This window comes from Chiloscyllium punctatum, chromosome 19 (assembly GCF_047496795.1).
Source record: "Chiloscyllium punctatum isolate Juve2018m chromosome 19, sChiPun1.3, whole genome shotgun sequence".
NCBI classification, from domain to species: Eukaryota; Metazoa; Chordata; class Chondrichthyes; order Orectolobiformes; family Hemiscylliidae; genus Chiloscyllium; species Chiloscyllium punctatum.
In genome coordinates, this window is record NC_092757.1 from 78,808,347 (window position 1) to 78,826,256 (window position 17,910).

Genomic DNA, 17,910 nt, shown 5'->3' on the forward strand with positions numbered 1-17,910 from the left:
GGGCACCTGGATGGGCCCCAGCTACCCCTGCCTCTTTGTTGGCAATGTTGAACAGTCCCTCTTCAGTACCTACACAGGCACTGTGCCCCAACTCTTCTGCCGTTATATTGATGACTGCATCAATGCAGTGCCCTGCAACCAGGCTGAACTGGAGCAGTTCATCGACTTTGCCCACAACTTCCACCCCATCCTCAACTTCACTTGGTCCATCTCAGACACTTCCCTCTCCCTTCTTAACCTCTCCATTTCCATCTCTGGCGATAGCCTCCAGACAGACGTTTACTATAAACCGATAGACTCTCACAACTATCTGTACTACACCTCCTCCCACCTAGTATCCTGCAAGAACTCCATCCCGTTCTCCCAATTCCTCTGCCTCCAATGCATCTGTTCAGATGAGGAGACATTCCAATTGCGAGCAGCCCAGGTGTCCACCTATTTCAAACAACTTGCTTTTCCTCCCTCTGTCATCCAGACAGATCTTCACCACACCACCTCCTTTCCCTTTCCACTGCTCTAAACCTCACACACCTCAAATGCAATAAAGACGAAGTCCCCCTTGCCCTCACCTACTACCCCACCAGTCTCCAGATCCATCACATCATCCTTAAACACCTCTGCCAACTCCAGCTAGACCTCACTACCAAGAAGATCTGTCCTTCCCCACCATTCCCTGCCTCTGCAAGGACCGTCCCCTTTGACAGTCCTTAGTTTGCACCAGTCTCCACACCAACCACCTTTTCTTATCCCCGCCTTTATCTCACAAAATATTTTCTGATGAGCTTTCTATGAAACACATTGGAATTTGTATCTATGTTCATGATACTATGTGAATCCAAATGGTCATTGTTATTAGTAATTTAGATTCCTGTCAGTTCCCTAATATTACCTGAAGAGGTTACTCATTTAACTTAACCTTTCCACTTCTGTGAAAGGTTTTGCACAAACCTACCTTTTCAGATGCTAAGAAATCAATTGTGTATTCCCAACATGCCTTGATTTAATTTTAGATTTCAATAAAGCCACTGCAGTTTATTCCAACCACCTCAACTCATTTAATTCCACAGGGCTAATTATGATCTTGCATCTTAAATTGATAACTCAGACCAGTTAATGTCACACTCCTCAAGATTGTATGAATGAAAGTAGTCCTGAGTTAGCAAAGCATAGGGTCTTCTGGTGCGATGGTAATGTCCCTACCTCTGAGCTAGGTGGTCTGAGTTCAGGTCCCACCTGCTCTAGAGATTAATTATTCAGGTAGGAAAGAACAAAGTATGTCCTGTCCTTAATTATTTCATCGAAATACATAATTATATGGCAAATATTGTGTAGACTGCAAAACAGATGCACTCGTAAAACAAACAGAAAATGAAATGTTACAAATTGCAGCATGTTGATGATTCATTTTCTAAGCATAGGGAAGTTCTGCGAGAACTGCCAGTGAAAAAAACGTTTATACAGACTGAAATATCAAGTCACAATGTATTCACCACACTGAAGAGACACAATTCATATTTTAGCCCAACTATATCCAATTTTTTAACAACAAAAATATTCTTGGAAATGTCAAAGAAATATTCATAGTTCTACTACAACACTGATATAGTTTAGAGTCATAGAAACGTACAGCATGAAACAGACCCTTCGGTCCAACCCATCCATGCTGACCAGATATCCCAACCCAATCTAGTCCCACCTGCCAGCACCCGGCCCATATCCCTCCAAACCCTTCCTGTTCATACACCCAACTAAATGCCTCTTAAATGTTGCAATTGTAGCAGCCTCCACCACATCCTCTGGCAGCTCATTCCATACCCGTGTCACCCTCTGCGTGATAAAGTTGCCCCTTAGGTATCTTTTATATCTTTCCCTTCTCACCCTAAACCTATGCCCTCTAGTTCTGGACTCCCCCACCCCAGGGAAAAGACTTGGTCTATTTATTCTATCCATGCCCTTCATAATTTTGTAAACCTCTATAAGGTCACGCATCAGCCTCCAACGCTCCAGGGAAAACAGCCCCAGCCTGTTCAGCCTCTCCCTGTAGCTCAAATCCTCTAACCCTGGCAACATCCTTGTAAATCTTTTCTGAACCCTTTCAAGTTTCACAACATCTTTCCGATAGGAAGGAGACCAGAATTGCATGCAATATTCCAACAGTGGCCTAACCAATGTCCTGTACAGCTGCAACATGACCTCTCAACTCCTGTACTCAATACTCTGACCAATAAAGGAAAGCATACCAAACGCCTTCTTCACTATCCTATCTACCTGCGACTCTACTTTCAAGGAGCTGTGAACCTGCACTCCAAGGTCTCTTTGTTCAGCAACACTCCCTAGGACCTTCCCATTATGTGTATAAGTCCTACAAAGATTTGCTTTCCCAAAATGCAGCACCTCGCATTTATCTGAATTACACTCCATCTGCCACTTCTCAGCCCATTGGCCCATCTGGTCAAGATCCTGTTGTAATCTGAGGTAACCCTCTTCACTGTCCACTACACCTCCAATTTTGGTGTCATCTGCAAACTTACTAACTGTACCTCTCATGCTTGCATCCAATTCATTTATATAAATGACAAAAAGTAGAGGGCCCAGCACCAATCCTTGTGGCACTCCACTGGTCACAAGCCTCCAGTCTGACAAACAACCCTCCAACACCACCCTCTGTCTTCTACCTTTGAGCTTCTTTGAGGAAATATGGATTCTGTGACAGGCAAAACTTACTTCATTCTAAATAGATTCTAGCAATGTCATAATCACATAAAGTTTGAGATCTCAACCACAGGACATGTGTGGACTTGTGTGGTGTAGAAGTAGTGGTATATTCAGGGAGAGACGAATGTCAGTGGATGCATGTGTGTATACAATGTGCTGGCAGTAATGGTGCGTGTATGTGTGAAAGTGGTTTTTGTGCCACATTTACATGTGGGTGTGCATGCATGTGCGTACACATGTTTGTGTGTTTGTATATGTATATGTGTGTGTCTGATTTCTGTGTTAGAATAGTGGGGTCATGTGTGGGGATGGTGTGCGTGAATGATGTGTGTGTGTGTGTGTAGAGGGATCCTTGTGTAAAAATATGTGGTGTGATGTTTAGAGTGAAAGTGAGAGGGAGAGTGTGTGTGCTAAGTATTGGGGTATGTATGTGTCTAGTATTGGGTGTACAATGAGGTGTGAGGACTATGGTAATAAGTCTCTCTCTCTCTCTCTCTCTCTCTCTCTCTTAGATAGTTACTTAGTTATTTAATGGAACATTCATGTAATAGCTTTAGTGAAATTACTTTTACCTGTTCACAATGTCAACCATTTGTAAGGTAAAAAGATTGAGTGCTACTCCAGCTGGACCAGATAGATAGGAATACCGCTTCTGCTTTGCTCATTCCCCTTATCATCTCCTAGATTCCTGACCATGATGAATCTGTATCTCAGTCACAGTTGACCTTCCAGAATGATACTTGCAATGAGTGCTGGCCTTACTCCCAGGATCATCACAGACAATTTCAACTCGTGGAATCACCAGTCCGTCATGATCTTGTCATGGATACAATATTTTAGTTTATTAAACACCTCGTTTCACTTGCAAATCTCAGTGAAACAGTGTCCTTCTGAGCCCAATTTCATCTATTTCATTGCACAATGCTGCAAACACCCACGGACAACTTTGATTTGATTTTCTGGAACAGTGCATTGATTAGCATGACAGTTAATGTACTTGGAAATAGCATAAATCCCTCAAACTCCACGTCTATATTGAAACATTAATGCAGCTTTTGATCTCGATCTGGGGGTGCAAGGGGCAGTTTCAAAGTCTGCAGATGACACAAAACTTGGACGAACAGTCAACTGAGAGGAGCACAGTGGAGGACTCCAGAGGGAGAGACAAGTTAGTGGAGTGGGTAGTTAGAACAAAGAACAAAAGAGAAGTACAGCACAGGCCCACCAAGCCTGTGCTGATCATCATGCCGTAACAAAACTTAAAAACAAACCTTCTACCCTTATTCGGTCCATATCCTTCTATTCCCTCTGTTGTGGTTCTGTTCGCCGAGCTGGGAATTTGTGTTGCAGACGTTTCGTCCCCTGTCTAGGTGACATCCTCAGTGCTTGGGAGCCTCCTGTGAAGCGCTTCTGTGATCTTTCCTCCGGCATTTATAGTGATTTGAATCTTCCGGTTGTCAGTTCCAGCTGTCCGCTGCAGTGGTCGGTATATTGGGTCCAGGTCGATGTGCTTATTGATTGAATCTGTGGATGAATGCCATGCCTCTAGGAATTCCCTGGCTGTTCTCTGTTTGGCTTGTCCTTTAATAATAGTGTTGTCCCAGTCGAATTCATGTTGCTTGTCATCTGCGTGTGTGGCTACTAAGGATAGCTGGTCGTGTCGTTTCGTGGCTAGTTGGTGTTCATGGATGCCAAACAGACAAGCCAAACAGAGAACAGCCAAGGAATTCCTAGAGACATAGCACTCATCCACAGATTCAATCAATAAGCACATCAATCTGGACCCAATATACCGGCCACTGCAACGGACAGGTGGAACTGACAACCGGAAGCGGCAGATTCAAACCACTACAAATGCCGGAGGAAAGATCACAGAAGCGCTTCACAGGAGGCTCCCAAGCACTGAGGATGTCACCTAGACAGGGGACGAAACGTCTGCAACACAAATTCCCAGCTCGGCGAACAGAACCACAACAACGAGCACCCGAGCGACAAATCTTCTCACAAACTTTCTATTCCCTCTCTATTCATACAACCATCCAGATGTCTCTTAAACGTTGGATATAAGGTGGCAGGTGTGGTTCAATGTAGGGAATTGTGAAATGATTCATTTGGTAGGAAGCATATTAAAAGGCAATATAAAATAAGGGGTACGATTCTAATGGGGGCATGCAGGAGCAGCAGTAATAGGAGGCATATATGGTACAGATCATTGAAAGTGGTAGGACAGATGGAGAGAGCAGTTAGTAAGGCAAACAGTATTTCCAGCTTTATTATTAGGGCGATTGAGTGCTCCCAGAGGACGTGGTGGAGGCTGGTACAATTGCAACATTTAAGAGGCATTTGGATGGGTATATGAATAGGAAGGGTTTGGAGGGATATGGGCCGAGGGCTGGCGGGTGGAACTCGATTGGGTTGGGATATCTGGTCAGCATGGATGGGTTGGACCGAAGGGTCTGTTTCCATGCTGTACATCTCTATGGCTCTATGAATAGAAGAACAAGGAGGTGATCTTGAACTTGCATACGACACTCACTAGACGTCAGCAGGAATATCGTGTACAGTTCTGGGTACCACATTGTAGGAGGGATGTGAACAGATCGGAGAGCATACGGGAGTGATTCACAAGAATGGCTCCAGGGATGAGGAACTTCAGTTAAAAGGACAGAAGGAAAAAGTTGGAATTGTTCTCCTGGGAGAGAAGGCAGCTGAGAGGGAATCGGATAGAGGTTTCAACATCATGAGGGTGTTGGTAAAGTGGAGAGGGAGAAACTGTTCCCACTCGTACAAGGACAGGAGAGTCTAGATTTAAAGTGATGTGCAAAAGAAGGAATGGTGAAGTGAGGAAAAGCTTTTTCACGCTGCAAGTACTTCAGATACGGAATGCACTGCCTGGAAGAGTGGTGATGGCAGTTTCAACTGAGGCAGTGAGAAGTGGATAATTATTTGGATAGAAATAATGTGCAAGTGTATGAGAAGAAAGCAGGAGGTTGGCACTAGGTAATAATGCTCATGTAACGAGCGAGCGGAGGTATGATGGGCCAAATGGCCTTCTTGTGTCCTAACATTTCTGCGCATCTGAGATTCTGGGATCTGCTTTCTGTCTTAAAATTAAAAATCACACAACACAGGTGATAGTCCAACAGGTTTATATGAAATCGCAAGCTTTCAGAGCCCCTGTTCTTTCCTCAAGCAGTTTGTCTTAAAGTTGTTTTTGTCCGAAGGTTTTTGGAAATGTGCTTATGAATAATATTGCAACTCCAAATCTCATTGCTTCTTTTGACAAATATTTTAACAAAGTGATGCATTTGGTTTTATTTCAGATGGGAGCAGATTAATTCACAAGCCATGTAGATGTTGAATGATATAGAATCCCTACAGTGTGGAAACAGGCCCTTCGGCCCAACAAGTCCACACCAACCCTCCGAAGAGTAACCCGCCCAGACCCATTCCCCTACTGCTCTACATTTACCCCAGACTAATACACCTAACCTACACATCTCTGAATACCATGGGCAATTTTAACAGGGCCAATTCACATAACATACGCATCTTTGGATTGTGGGAGGAAACCAGAGCACCCGGAGTAAACCCACACAGTCACAGGAAGAATGTGCATATTTAATTTTCCTTTTAAACTGACCAAGATGCCTCTTATTACTCAATTTGTAAAGGACCTCGGAGTAAACCTGAGTCATATAGACCAGGTTAAGGAAAACATGAAGGATGATACTTTGGACACAGCCCGGATAGATAGTAACATGGTCTTCACAATGGAACAACCTACCAATGTTGACAGACTCCATAGTTAAATCTCTAATCACTGTTAACATTGGTGACCTATGTTGAAAAATTTACCAATCTTCGCTGAATTGTTCAACATACTAAATGCATTAATGTCCAATTTTAGAAAGACAATTAGGAAAATTTACACTGAAAGGGTTGAACTGCATGACATTCAGCATATAGAACAGTCTTCAATTATATTACCCTCTATTAATCAATGTGGTCACCCCCTTCATGCTCCTTTGTATAAAAACATAAATAGTTCACATTGCTGTGTAATTAGCCCATTTCCTGCCGTTGACATCCATATATCATCTAATTCTTTTATAAGAATAATGAAATTGCCTTTGGTTATGCCAGGACTGGTTTCAACCACAAATCAGTTGATGAATAGACCTAGATTCTCACAACACTGCAATGTCTATTTGTTTCTGCTAAGGGGCAGAGACTCAGCTGCAATCATTTTCCTATTCACAAAGTCATTAGATTGGTGACATTTACCATAAGACCGGATGGAGAGGTAACTGTGTTAATTAGTACAGCACAAAATAATTGAACAACGTTCCAAATGCTGATTGTCAGCAAGAAGGAAACAAATAAGCTTATTAGTTCTAAAAGTCACCTAGACACAATGCAAGTGCAGAAGGAAGATGAGACATTCTAAATGCTCCCTGAATGTGAAAGTTGTACCAAATTTTGCATGCATCATTCTGCTTTGGGCTGTTACTTTCAGGAAGATAAGGAGGGTTCAAGACTATCCTAATTAGGAATGAAGGTGCAGAGGGGACAGAGCTAAACTTTAAAACAGGTCAGAAAGACAAGTGTGGATATGAACACTAGTTCGCAGGGGTAGAGGTTCGATTTCTGCGCTGTCTGTTCTCTCTAACTATATAAAATACGTATTGCCCAGACCTGCAGTAATAGCTGAGTACGGCTATTTTATTCTGCAGTGAGCTATGTTTGGACTCTATGTCTATTCATGTATGTGAGCACAGCCCTCTGTCAATGAGCACTTCCTAGGTTCACTTATGAAGTGTCAAGGTTAAGGTTAATAAAAAGCAACGGGTTTTGGATTTATTTATAATGACCAGATTCATCGAGCACATTATTCCAGGCTTTTTTAATTATGATCACAATCTATTGGAATTTGTTGAATCTTTAAATGGGAAAAGGTTTAGAGTTGGTTGTGACACTGTACTCCGGAAATGTCTTTCCAGTAGTTACAAAGCTGACACGATGGGAATGGTTGCTTCTTGAGTAAGCTACCTGAGGGGATCCGGTGTTTGTGCAATTATCCTATGTAGGGAAACAAACAGGAAAGGGGTAGGTGAAAAAATGTTACCCTACTGCCTCTGAAAATAATTGCTACGCCCATGGTTAAGCAAGCATAGTAGATCATTTTATCAAATAACAGAAGCCCCTTAGCCAAAGGTGAGTCATCACCCTGCAGATTATGCAACTTTTCTCCTGGCAATCATTGTGCTGATTCAGCTGTGAGGAACTTACCAGTGGAAACATGCCTGTAGCATACTTCAATCATGAAGCCAGTAAACAGCCTCAAGCAAGTCCTTCAATTCATTGCAAGAGTCATAGGGATGGCAACATACCTTTTCAACAGTGGTGCCAAAGAAAGAATTGGAATGTGATTTATGCTCTGATGTTCTTGCCTTGAGTTATCGTCATTCCTACATTCCATTGCTGCAGCTTTTAACAGGCACCATTCAAAAACAAGGAAGACCTTTTGCAGAAACTGGTACCCACTTGTTGACTCCCTCCAATGGGTTAAAATGTTTGGAATATGTAATTATCACACAAACACCAGATTTTCCAGCCAATTTCTCATGGAGCTTTCCTGTCCATAGTGGAGAAGGAGGAAAGTACACGGCACATTACAGAAATGGTAATGCTGTTTCCATGGATCTCATGTAGTCCTATTATCCCTGTGTTATATTATTGAAGGCAGCGTAAAGCAGCCTGAGTAATTATTCATACTACTGCAGTGCACTTATTGAGGACGTCTGCACATTGAGAAAAAAATTATTTACTATGCATCTTACATTTTGTATAAAATTACCAGCACAAACAATTCATTGATAATTCCTCTCTATCCATGGCAACATACAGCAGTTCCAGTAGTGATTGGGACAGTGAGGTTTAGGAGAATATTGCTGCTTTTTTTTTGGTTCTTCAGAGCAATAAGTCAATATGGATGAGAAAGACCCTCTGGTCAAATTCCTGTCTCATCCAAAAGGCAAGAATGTAAAACCATGCTCCATCAGGTTACCTGTTTCTCAACTGATCCAGGGCACTGTCCCTGCTGCCCCATGCAGAAATCTAATCCAATCATTAAGAGGTCCTTATCTACACAATGTGTTCATTTGAGGACAGAAAAGCCATTCTATGGGGATGACATGACATCCAGAAAGATGGTGAGGAAATAAGACTTACAAGTTATACCTGCTGCACTTATAAAACTAACACAGCTAAACAAAGAGGCAAAGCAACGGGCTTAGATATGATTCTCAGAACGTGAGATTTACTGGACCGGCCAAGTGATATGTCAAAATAGATTCCATTCTTCCTGCAATCAGAGTGGAACAAGGCTTTCCCCTATCAGGTTATCACCCAAACAACACCACTAATGAAAATAAAGACTTTGTTATTTTATTGTGCACTTTGTGACTCCAGCACATGCTGAAGCACTGCTTGGACAATTCAGTACATTTGAGGTGTGCTTGCTGTTATATAATGGGCAAGTGCAGCAGTCAATTCGTTTGTCACACGGCAAGTTCCTACAAGCAGCAATGATAAATGATCCAATTAAGTTTTAATTTTATTGGTTGATGTATGTTCAACAAACAAGCATAAACAATTCATTAGGTGAGACCTAGTGGTTTTGTGGCTGGATTGCTAGTCACAAGACCCACATAATATTCTGTTTAAACAAAAATTCAAAACCTTCTCATGACAGATGGTAGAGTTTGATTTCAGAAAGAAATCTGGAATGAAGATGATGGCCATGAAATCATTGCTAATTGATAGGAAGCAACTCATCTGCTTCACTAATGGAAAAGAAACTGCTGGCCTACATGTGACTCCAGACCCACAGCAATGTGGTGGAATTTTAACTGCCCTCTGGGCCAGTAGGAATGAGCAAGAAAGGCTGGCCAGGACATTGATACCCACAACCGTGTGGATGAATTTAAAAAAGAAACTGATTCTACACCCAACAATGTTATGGATTTCTTTTCATCTGCCCTGAAAGATGATCCCACTGACATTACAGCACTCTGTCAGCAATGTCCTGGGGTGTCCATCTTGAATATTTGTACTTGGGTTTCTTAAGAGCGGCTTGAACCTACAACCTGTTGATTTCGACAAGTGCTTTTTTGGGCTGAGGCAGAGAAAGGATTTAGTTACAAGGACCAGATGCAGTTTTAAGAAACGAGAAGAATCAGAGAAATATGGCTTTCTGTCAGGCATTGCAGCAGCATGTAAGAGAGAAGACAATGAGGAGAAAATAACAACACTGCCGATTATAACAGGAAGATTGTATCTCGAATTCTCTTTATCCTCTTTTCTCTTCATTTTGCAAATGTATTCTTAAAGCTGTTACACGGCAGTAAATCATGCTGCAAATATAAGTCAGTCTGTGGAAAGTAAAGCTGATGATAATCTGAAAAGAAGTCAAACATTAATTAATGTTCCATTGATTGCATGTATATTAAGCCAGAAATGGAGGCAGGAGCACTACACAACTGAGTACGGGTCTTTCTGCTATAACATGACAGTTGAGTTCCTCTGCAGCCTTTGCTACGGAAATTCAGGCTATGGAAAACCGCTATAGAAAATCATGCTGTGCAAGATCGCTGTAGAAAATCACTATAACCATTCAGTAGAAAGTTTGCATTATCCAAGCAGCGTCCACAATTCATCGATTGTGTTATAGCCAATTCATGTTAACAAAACGCATGTTATACCAGAACGACCTGTAAAAGCCATGTCATTTTCAGTTAGTCTGCACTCACTTATCTTTGATTTAGTTCCACAATGTTCTTATTCCTGTCTATCATGTTCTACCCCTTATAAGGAACTGATCACACTGGAAACAATTTGACGGTGTCTATGTGAGAACTTCACTCAGAACCTGACAGCTCATTCCTGATGTGTTCTTATCCACATGAGTTTCACCTTCAACAAAAGCCATCAGGGTTGTGTGCTTGTATAGTCAGAGTCCTGACAACCTAGACCCCCAATCCCATCCTGTGTTTCCCCTTTAACAGGGCACTGCTATGTGCATTCAAGTCATCATTGTTTCTGATGCTTGTTGGTTTGTTCACTATTTGTGCTATAAATAGGTAACGTGAATTATTAACCAGACAGGGAAGTGAACACTAAAACAGTCAGAACTGCACATAGGCTACTTCTCCATTCCAACTCGAGTTCTGCTTTATTTCAGCAATTTCCTTTAACTGAACAATAGACTGTCACTTTGTGCATCAGCAGATTTATATCACACACAAGAAAGACCTAATGACTCACCCAGCACTGTCAAGCTGTCAAATATCTTTCACATTTTGCAACAATGGCGCCGTTTGAAAGAAGGAGTCTCTCGTTTAAGATGGAGATGAGGAGGAATTTCTTGTTTTGGATCCTTTGACATTCTCTTCCACATAAGGTTGTGGAGGCTGGATCATTGAGTATATTCAAAGCTGACTTGGGCAGATTTTTGATCTACAAGTGAGTCAAGGATCATGGGTACAGGCAGGAAAGTGAAGTCAAGACCACAATCAGATCAGATTGATTGGTAAAACAGGTTCAAAGGACCAAATGGTCTATTGCTCTCATTTCTTATGTTCTTAAAACAATTAAGGATTATACCACAATTGTCACGTTCGAACGATGCTTCCTAATGGTTTCTTTTGTTAGATTTTTGAAAATGGCAGCAAATTTTATTAGAATGCATTTGCTTCATTCCTTTTGCAAAATACTAAATCAGATGTTAAAGTTGTCACAAGGTCAATGAAATGTTAATGAAACCACCAATCTCATGTCAGTGTTGTGACAATTGATAACTCAAAACCTTTTAGCAGGTTTGCTAAAACTGGTGAAGTGCATTGTGGATTTTTTGTGAACGTTTCCTATAATTTTCTAGTAATTCATGGTTGGAAAGATATTTCATCAGATACAGTGGAGCATAGGAGGAGTCTGATGACACCATATGAACTGTTTCATCAAGGAAAATGTTTAATAGCCTTCCAAACGTTTGCAGACTCCATATCACAATCATTTGGTCTTCTGAACTGAAATTTTATCACCTCTTTCCCAGCTCTTTTTAGTCATAGATAGGAATTTGATAAGGCAGGAGTTGCAGGATTAGGTAACACCACTCTGTATGTTTAATCTGGGACAGGATGCCTCACGGACATCACTCCCAACTGGACACTAAGTGAAGTTCTTAACCAGACAATTGTCACTACTAGTATTTCATCACCTCAGCCTTTTGGGTTGGCCTGCAACCCCATGGGGTAGGACCTTTCTCCCCAGCTCTGATCAAGGATAGTCAGCATGGTTTTGTGAACGGCAGGTCGTGCCTCACAAACCTTATTGAGTTCTTTGAGAAGGTGACCAAGGAAGTGGACAAGGGTAAAGCAGTAGATGTGGTGTATATGGATTTTAGCAAGGCATTCGATAAGGTACCCCATGGTAGGCTACTGCAAAAATTACGGAGGTATGGCATTGAGGGTGCATTAGAGGTTTGGATTAGGAATTGGCTGGCTGGAAGGAGACAGAGGGTAGTAGTTGATGGTAAAGGTTCATCTTGGAGTGCAGTTAATAGCAGTGTTCCACAAGGATCTGTTTTGGGATCATTGCTGTTTGTCATTTTTATAAATGACCTGGAGGAGGGGCTTGAAGGCTGGGTGAGCAAGTTTGCGGATGATACGAAAGTCGGTGGAGTGGTGGACAGCGAAGAAGGATGTGGCAGGTTACAGCGGGATATAGATAAGTTGCAGAGCTGGGCAGAAAGTGGCAAATGGAGTTCAATGTAGCTAAGTGTGAAGTCATTCACTTTGGTAGGAGTAATAAGAAGATGGATTACTGGGCTAATGGTAGGCTACTTGGTAGTGTGGATGAGCAGAGGGATCTTGGTGTCCATGTACACAGATCTCTGAAAGTTGCCACCCAGGTAAATAGTGCTGTGAAGAAGGCATATGGCGTACTGGGCTTTATTGGTAGAGGGAATTGAGTTCCGGAGTCCTGAGGTCATGTTGCAGTTGTATAAGACTCTGGTGCGGCCTTATCTGGAGTATTGTGTACAGTTTTGGTCGCCATACTATTGGAAGGATGTGGAGGCACTGGAACGGGTGCAGAGGAAGTTTACCAGGATGTTGCCTGGCATGGTAGGAAGATTGTATGAGGAAAGGCTGAGGCACTTGGGGTTGTTCTCATTGGAGAAAAGAAGGTTTAGGGGAGATTTGATAGAGGTGTACAAGATGATTAAGGGTTTAGATAGGGTTGACAGTGAGAACCTTTTTCCACGTATGGAGTTAGCTGTTACTAGGGGACACAGCTTTAAATTAAGGGGAGGTTGGTATAGGACAGATGTTAGGGGTAGATTCTTTACTCAGCGGGTTGTGAGTTCATGGAATGCCCTGCCAGTATCAGTGGTGGACTCTCCCTCTTTATGGTCATTCAAGCTTATGGAGGTTATTGGGCTAGTGTAGGTTAGGTAGGCTTCGGTCGGCGCAACATCAAGGGCCGAAGGGCCTGTACTGCACTGTATTTTTCTATGTTCTATGTTCTAGGACATTGGAAATGGGGCATTCTTTTCTTTTAGTTCGATCGTGGGCTATGGGCATTGCTGGCTGGCCAGCATTTAGTGCCCGTCTCTAGTCTCCCTTGAGAAGGTGGTGGTGAGCTGCCTTCTTGAACCGCTGTCGTCCACCTGCTGTGGGTAGACCCATGATGCTGTTAGGGAGGAAATTCCAGTGACAGTGAAGGAACAGCAATGTATTTCCAAGTCAGGATTGGAGGGGAACTGGCAGGTGGTGGTGTTCCCATGTATCTGCTGCCCTTGTCTTTCCAGATAGAAGTGGTCATGGGTTTGGATTTTTGTGTGTTTCTAAGGATTTTTGGTGTGTTTCTGCAGTGCATCTTATAAGTAATACACATTGCTGCTACTGAGTGTCAATGGTGGAGGGAGTGGATATTTGTCGATGTGGTGTCATTCATGCAGGCTGCTTTGTCCTAGATGGTGTCATGAGTATTGTTGAAGCTGCACCCATTCAGGCAGATGAGAAGTGTTCCATCACAACATTCCTGACTTGTGCCTTGTACAGGGTGGATAGGCTTTGGGGAGTCAGAAGGTGAGTTACTTGCCAGAGTATTCCTAATTTCTAACCTGCTCTTGTAGCCACTGTGTTTATATGCCAAGCTAAATTGAGTTTCAGCTCTATGGTAACCCCCAGGATGTTGATAGTGAGGGATTCAGTGATGGCACTGGGGGAGGCAATGGTCTAGTGGCATTATCACTGGGCTATTAATCCAGAGCCGCTGGTAATTCACAGAACCACAGCAGGTGGTAGGATTTGAATTCAATAAAAATCTGGAATTAAGAGTCTGACAATGACCATGAAACAGTGTTGGAAAGAACTATCTGGTTCACTAATGTCCGCTTGGGAAGGAAACTGTCATCCTCATCAGTGTCATCTACACGTGACTCCAGACCCACAGCAATGTGGTTGACTCTTAATTACCCTCTGGACAATAAATGCTGGCTCAGCCAGCAATGCCCTCATCTCATGAATGAAGGAAAAAAAGCACCATTGAATGTCAAGGGGCATGGAATGTAGATAGATTGTTTCATAGCCTGGCATTTGTGTGGCATGAATGCCACTTGTCAGCTCAAGACTGAATATTGTCCACATTTTATTGCATTTGAACATGGATTGCTTCAGTATTTGAGGAGTTGCAAATTGTGCTTAACATTGGGGCAATCATTGGTGAACACTTGCATTTCTGATCTTCTGATGGAGGGAACGTCACTGATGAAGCAGCTGAAGATGGTTAGGCCTAGGACACTACCCTGAGGAACTCCTGCACAGATGTCCTGGAACTGAAATGACTGACTTCCGACAGCAATGACCATCTGCCTATGTGTCAGGTGTGGCTCTGACCAATGGAGATTTGCCCCGTGTTGCCAACTGACTCCAGTTTTCCCAGCGTTCCTTGATGCCACACTCAGTCAAATATAGCCTTGATATCTAATGCAGCCACTATCACCTCACCTCTGGAATTCAGCTCTTTTGTCCGTCTTTGAACCAAAAGTGTTGTCAGAGCTGAATGGCTCTGGAGGAAGTCAAACTTGGCCTCACTGAGCAGGTTATTGTTGAGGTGTTGCTTGATAGCACTGTTGATGACACCTTCCACCATTTTACTGATGATTGAAAGTAGACTGACGGGGTGGTAATTGGTCTAGTTGGATTTGACCCGCTTTGTGTGCACAGGACACGGCTGGTGAATTTTCCACATTGTCGGAGAGATGTCAGTGCTGTAACTGCACTGGAATGGCTTGGTTAGGAGAGCGGCAAGTTCTGGAGCACCAGTCTTCAGTACTATTGCTGGAATATTGTCAGAGCCCAAAACCTTTGGAGTATTCAGTGTCTCCAGCTGTTTCTTGATATTACATGGACTGAATTGAAATTGCTGAAGATTGGTATTTGTGATGTTGGGGGCCACTGGAGAAAGCTGAGATGGACCATCCATTTGACACTTCTGACTGAAGATTGTCGCAAATGCTCCAACCTTATCATTTGCGCTGATGTATTAGGCTCTTCCATCATTAAGGCAGGGGATATTTGTGGGGCATCCTCCTCCAGTGAGTTGCATAATTGCCTATCACCATTCACAGCTAGAGTTGAAATCTAATCTGTTGGTTGTGGGATCACTTAGCTCTGTCTATCATTTGCTACTTGTGCTATTTGGCATGCAGGTAGTCCTGTTTAGTAGCTTCACCAGGTTAACACCTCATTTTTAGGTATGCCTGATGCTGCTCCTGGCATGTCCTCCTGCTCTGTCTATTGAAACAAAATCAAACCCTTGGCATGATGGTACTGGTTGTTGAGAGATAATACCAGACCCATGAGATTGTGTGCGGGAGTATATGTGTGGGGGTATATACGTGTGGGGGTGTATATTTGGGGGCGTATATGTGTGCGGGATTAAATGTGTGTGGGTATATTTGTGTAGGGGAGTGTATATGTGGGGGTATATATGTGCAGGGGAGTATATCTGGGGAGTGTATATGTGTGGGTGAGGAAATTTGTGGGGGAGTATATGTGTAGAGGAGAGTATGTATGGGGGAGTGTATATGTGTGGGGAAATGTATGTGTGTGGTGTATAGGTGTGGGGGATTATATGCATGTGGTGCAGATGTGTTGGGGTTTTTTTGTGTGGGGGCGTATATGTATGGGAGTGTGTATATGTGCGTGTATGCATATACGTGTGTGTGTGTGTGTGTGTGTGTGTGTGAGTGTGTCTGTGTGTGTGTGCGTGTGTGCGCGCGCGCGTGTGTGTTGGGGTGGGTGGCATGTGTCTGTTGGTTCTGAAGCCAGAAAGCACTGAGCTCACTGTGAATGACAGGCCTTCACCTACCATCTGTAAGGTAGAGAATGTGAATATCCCAAGCACACCCACCTGAACAAGATACAGGGAGGTGTACCTGGGTCTCTACAAATACCCCACAGCGTGAACCTTTACAGTGGAAGTGAATCTTGAACATTGTAAGGAATCTCATGTGCGTGGTTTGGCATATCTAATCCCAGTGTATTATCCCCAGGCAATAATGCAAAGCGTGCCACAAGGAAATGAACCACATTCTATTTCCCAAGATACAAGAGCATCAGCTTCCAACCTCTCCCCTCCCTCCAAAGTCTCCTCTGTTCAGACTTCACTCAAATTGTCCCTCAATCACAACAGCTGCATTCATTCACATTTCTTTCCGGGATCCAACAATTTACGATATGCAGATTCACTGAAAATAATACAGGAAGAGGGATTCAGCAGACATGGAAATCTTGCAATTAACAATAATCAACCGGAACCATTGAAAATAGTTACATCTGTGGGCAATTAATGGTTAATTAGCCAATTCCCTCTATTAGCATCACTGAGCCTCGAGTCAATTTGTGGAAGGAATCGTCAGCCTCAAGACAAATTTACGCCTTTTCATCTATTTTGACATTGATTCCCATTATTTCCCTGCATTATCATAATTAATGTTTTTCCAGTTCTGATCAGAGAGTACGCATTTGGCAAGGCAACAGAAAAATCTGCCAGATCTCAGGCTTTCCACCTGTTCTTAGCTTCAAAATGTGTGTGTAATGAATAAAGTGACAATTTGTGCAGACGCAAAAGACTCAGCGATTGTGAAGGAAGGGGCAGGTGATGGGTACACAGCTGGTTCCACTCAAAACTGTAAAGACAGCTCATTCTTCCACTCCAATAGAGTGAGAGATCCCAAGCTGAGAAACATCTGCACATAATGACCAGCTCAGCACTTGCCCGTACTTAAATAAAGCTCAGTAATATAGGGTTCCGTGCCCAGATTTTGTCCAATGTTTTGCCAGTATATCCCAAAATGTGTTGATATATCCCTAAAGGACAGCCAGAGCCTTTTTCCTTGGATGGTGACGGCCAGCACGAGGGGGCATAGCTTTAAATTGAGGGGTGATGGATATAGGACAGATGTCACAGGTAGTTTCTTTACTCAGAGAGTGGTAGGGGTGGGGAACGCACTGCCTGCAACAGTAGTAGACTTGCCAACTTTAAGGACATTTAAATCGTCATTGGATAGGCATATGGACGAGAATGGAATCGTGTAGGTTAGACAGGCTTCAGATTGGTTTCACAGGTTGGCGCAACATCGAGGGCCGAAGGGCTGCAATGTTCTATGCTTTATGTTCTATGTTGATATAAGAGTGAATATACACAGTGGAGTGCCCTATGAAATCACAGACAAGTATTGGCTGCTGAAAAGCTTAAAAAGTACTAGCATCACCATTAAGACCAGTATTTGTTGCCCCTGCCTCAGAAAAAGTGGGAGTGAGCCATCTTCTCGTATAGCCAGCATCCCTGTAATGTTGGTACTCCCACAATGCCATTGGCTAGATATCCAGGGCATTTCTTTATTCAATCTTGGGACGTGAATGGCATTGACAAGGTCAGCATTCATTGTCCAAACCTAATTTTGCTGAAATTGAAAGGCTTGTCATGCTATTTCGGGAAAAGCAAAGAATAGAACTTATTTGCAACCTAGGGATTGCCAGTAGCAAGGAATTGACTTTATCTTAAGAAGTGGCCTGGCTGGTTCCTGAAGTTACTGCCACTCATGGGACATTGGAGGACCGT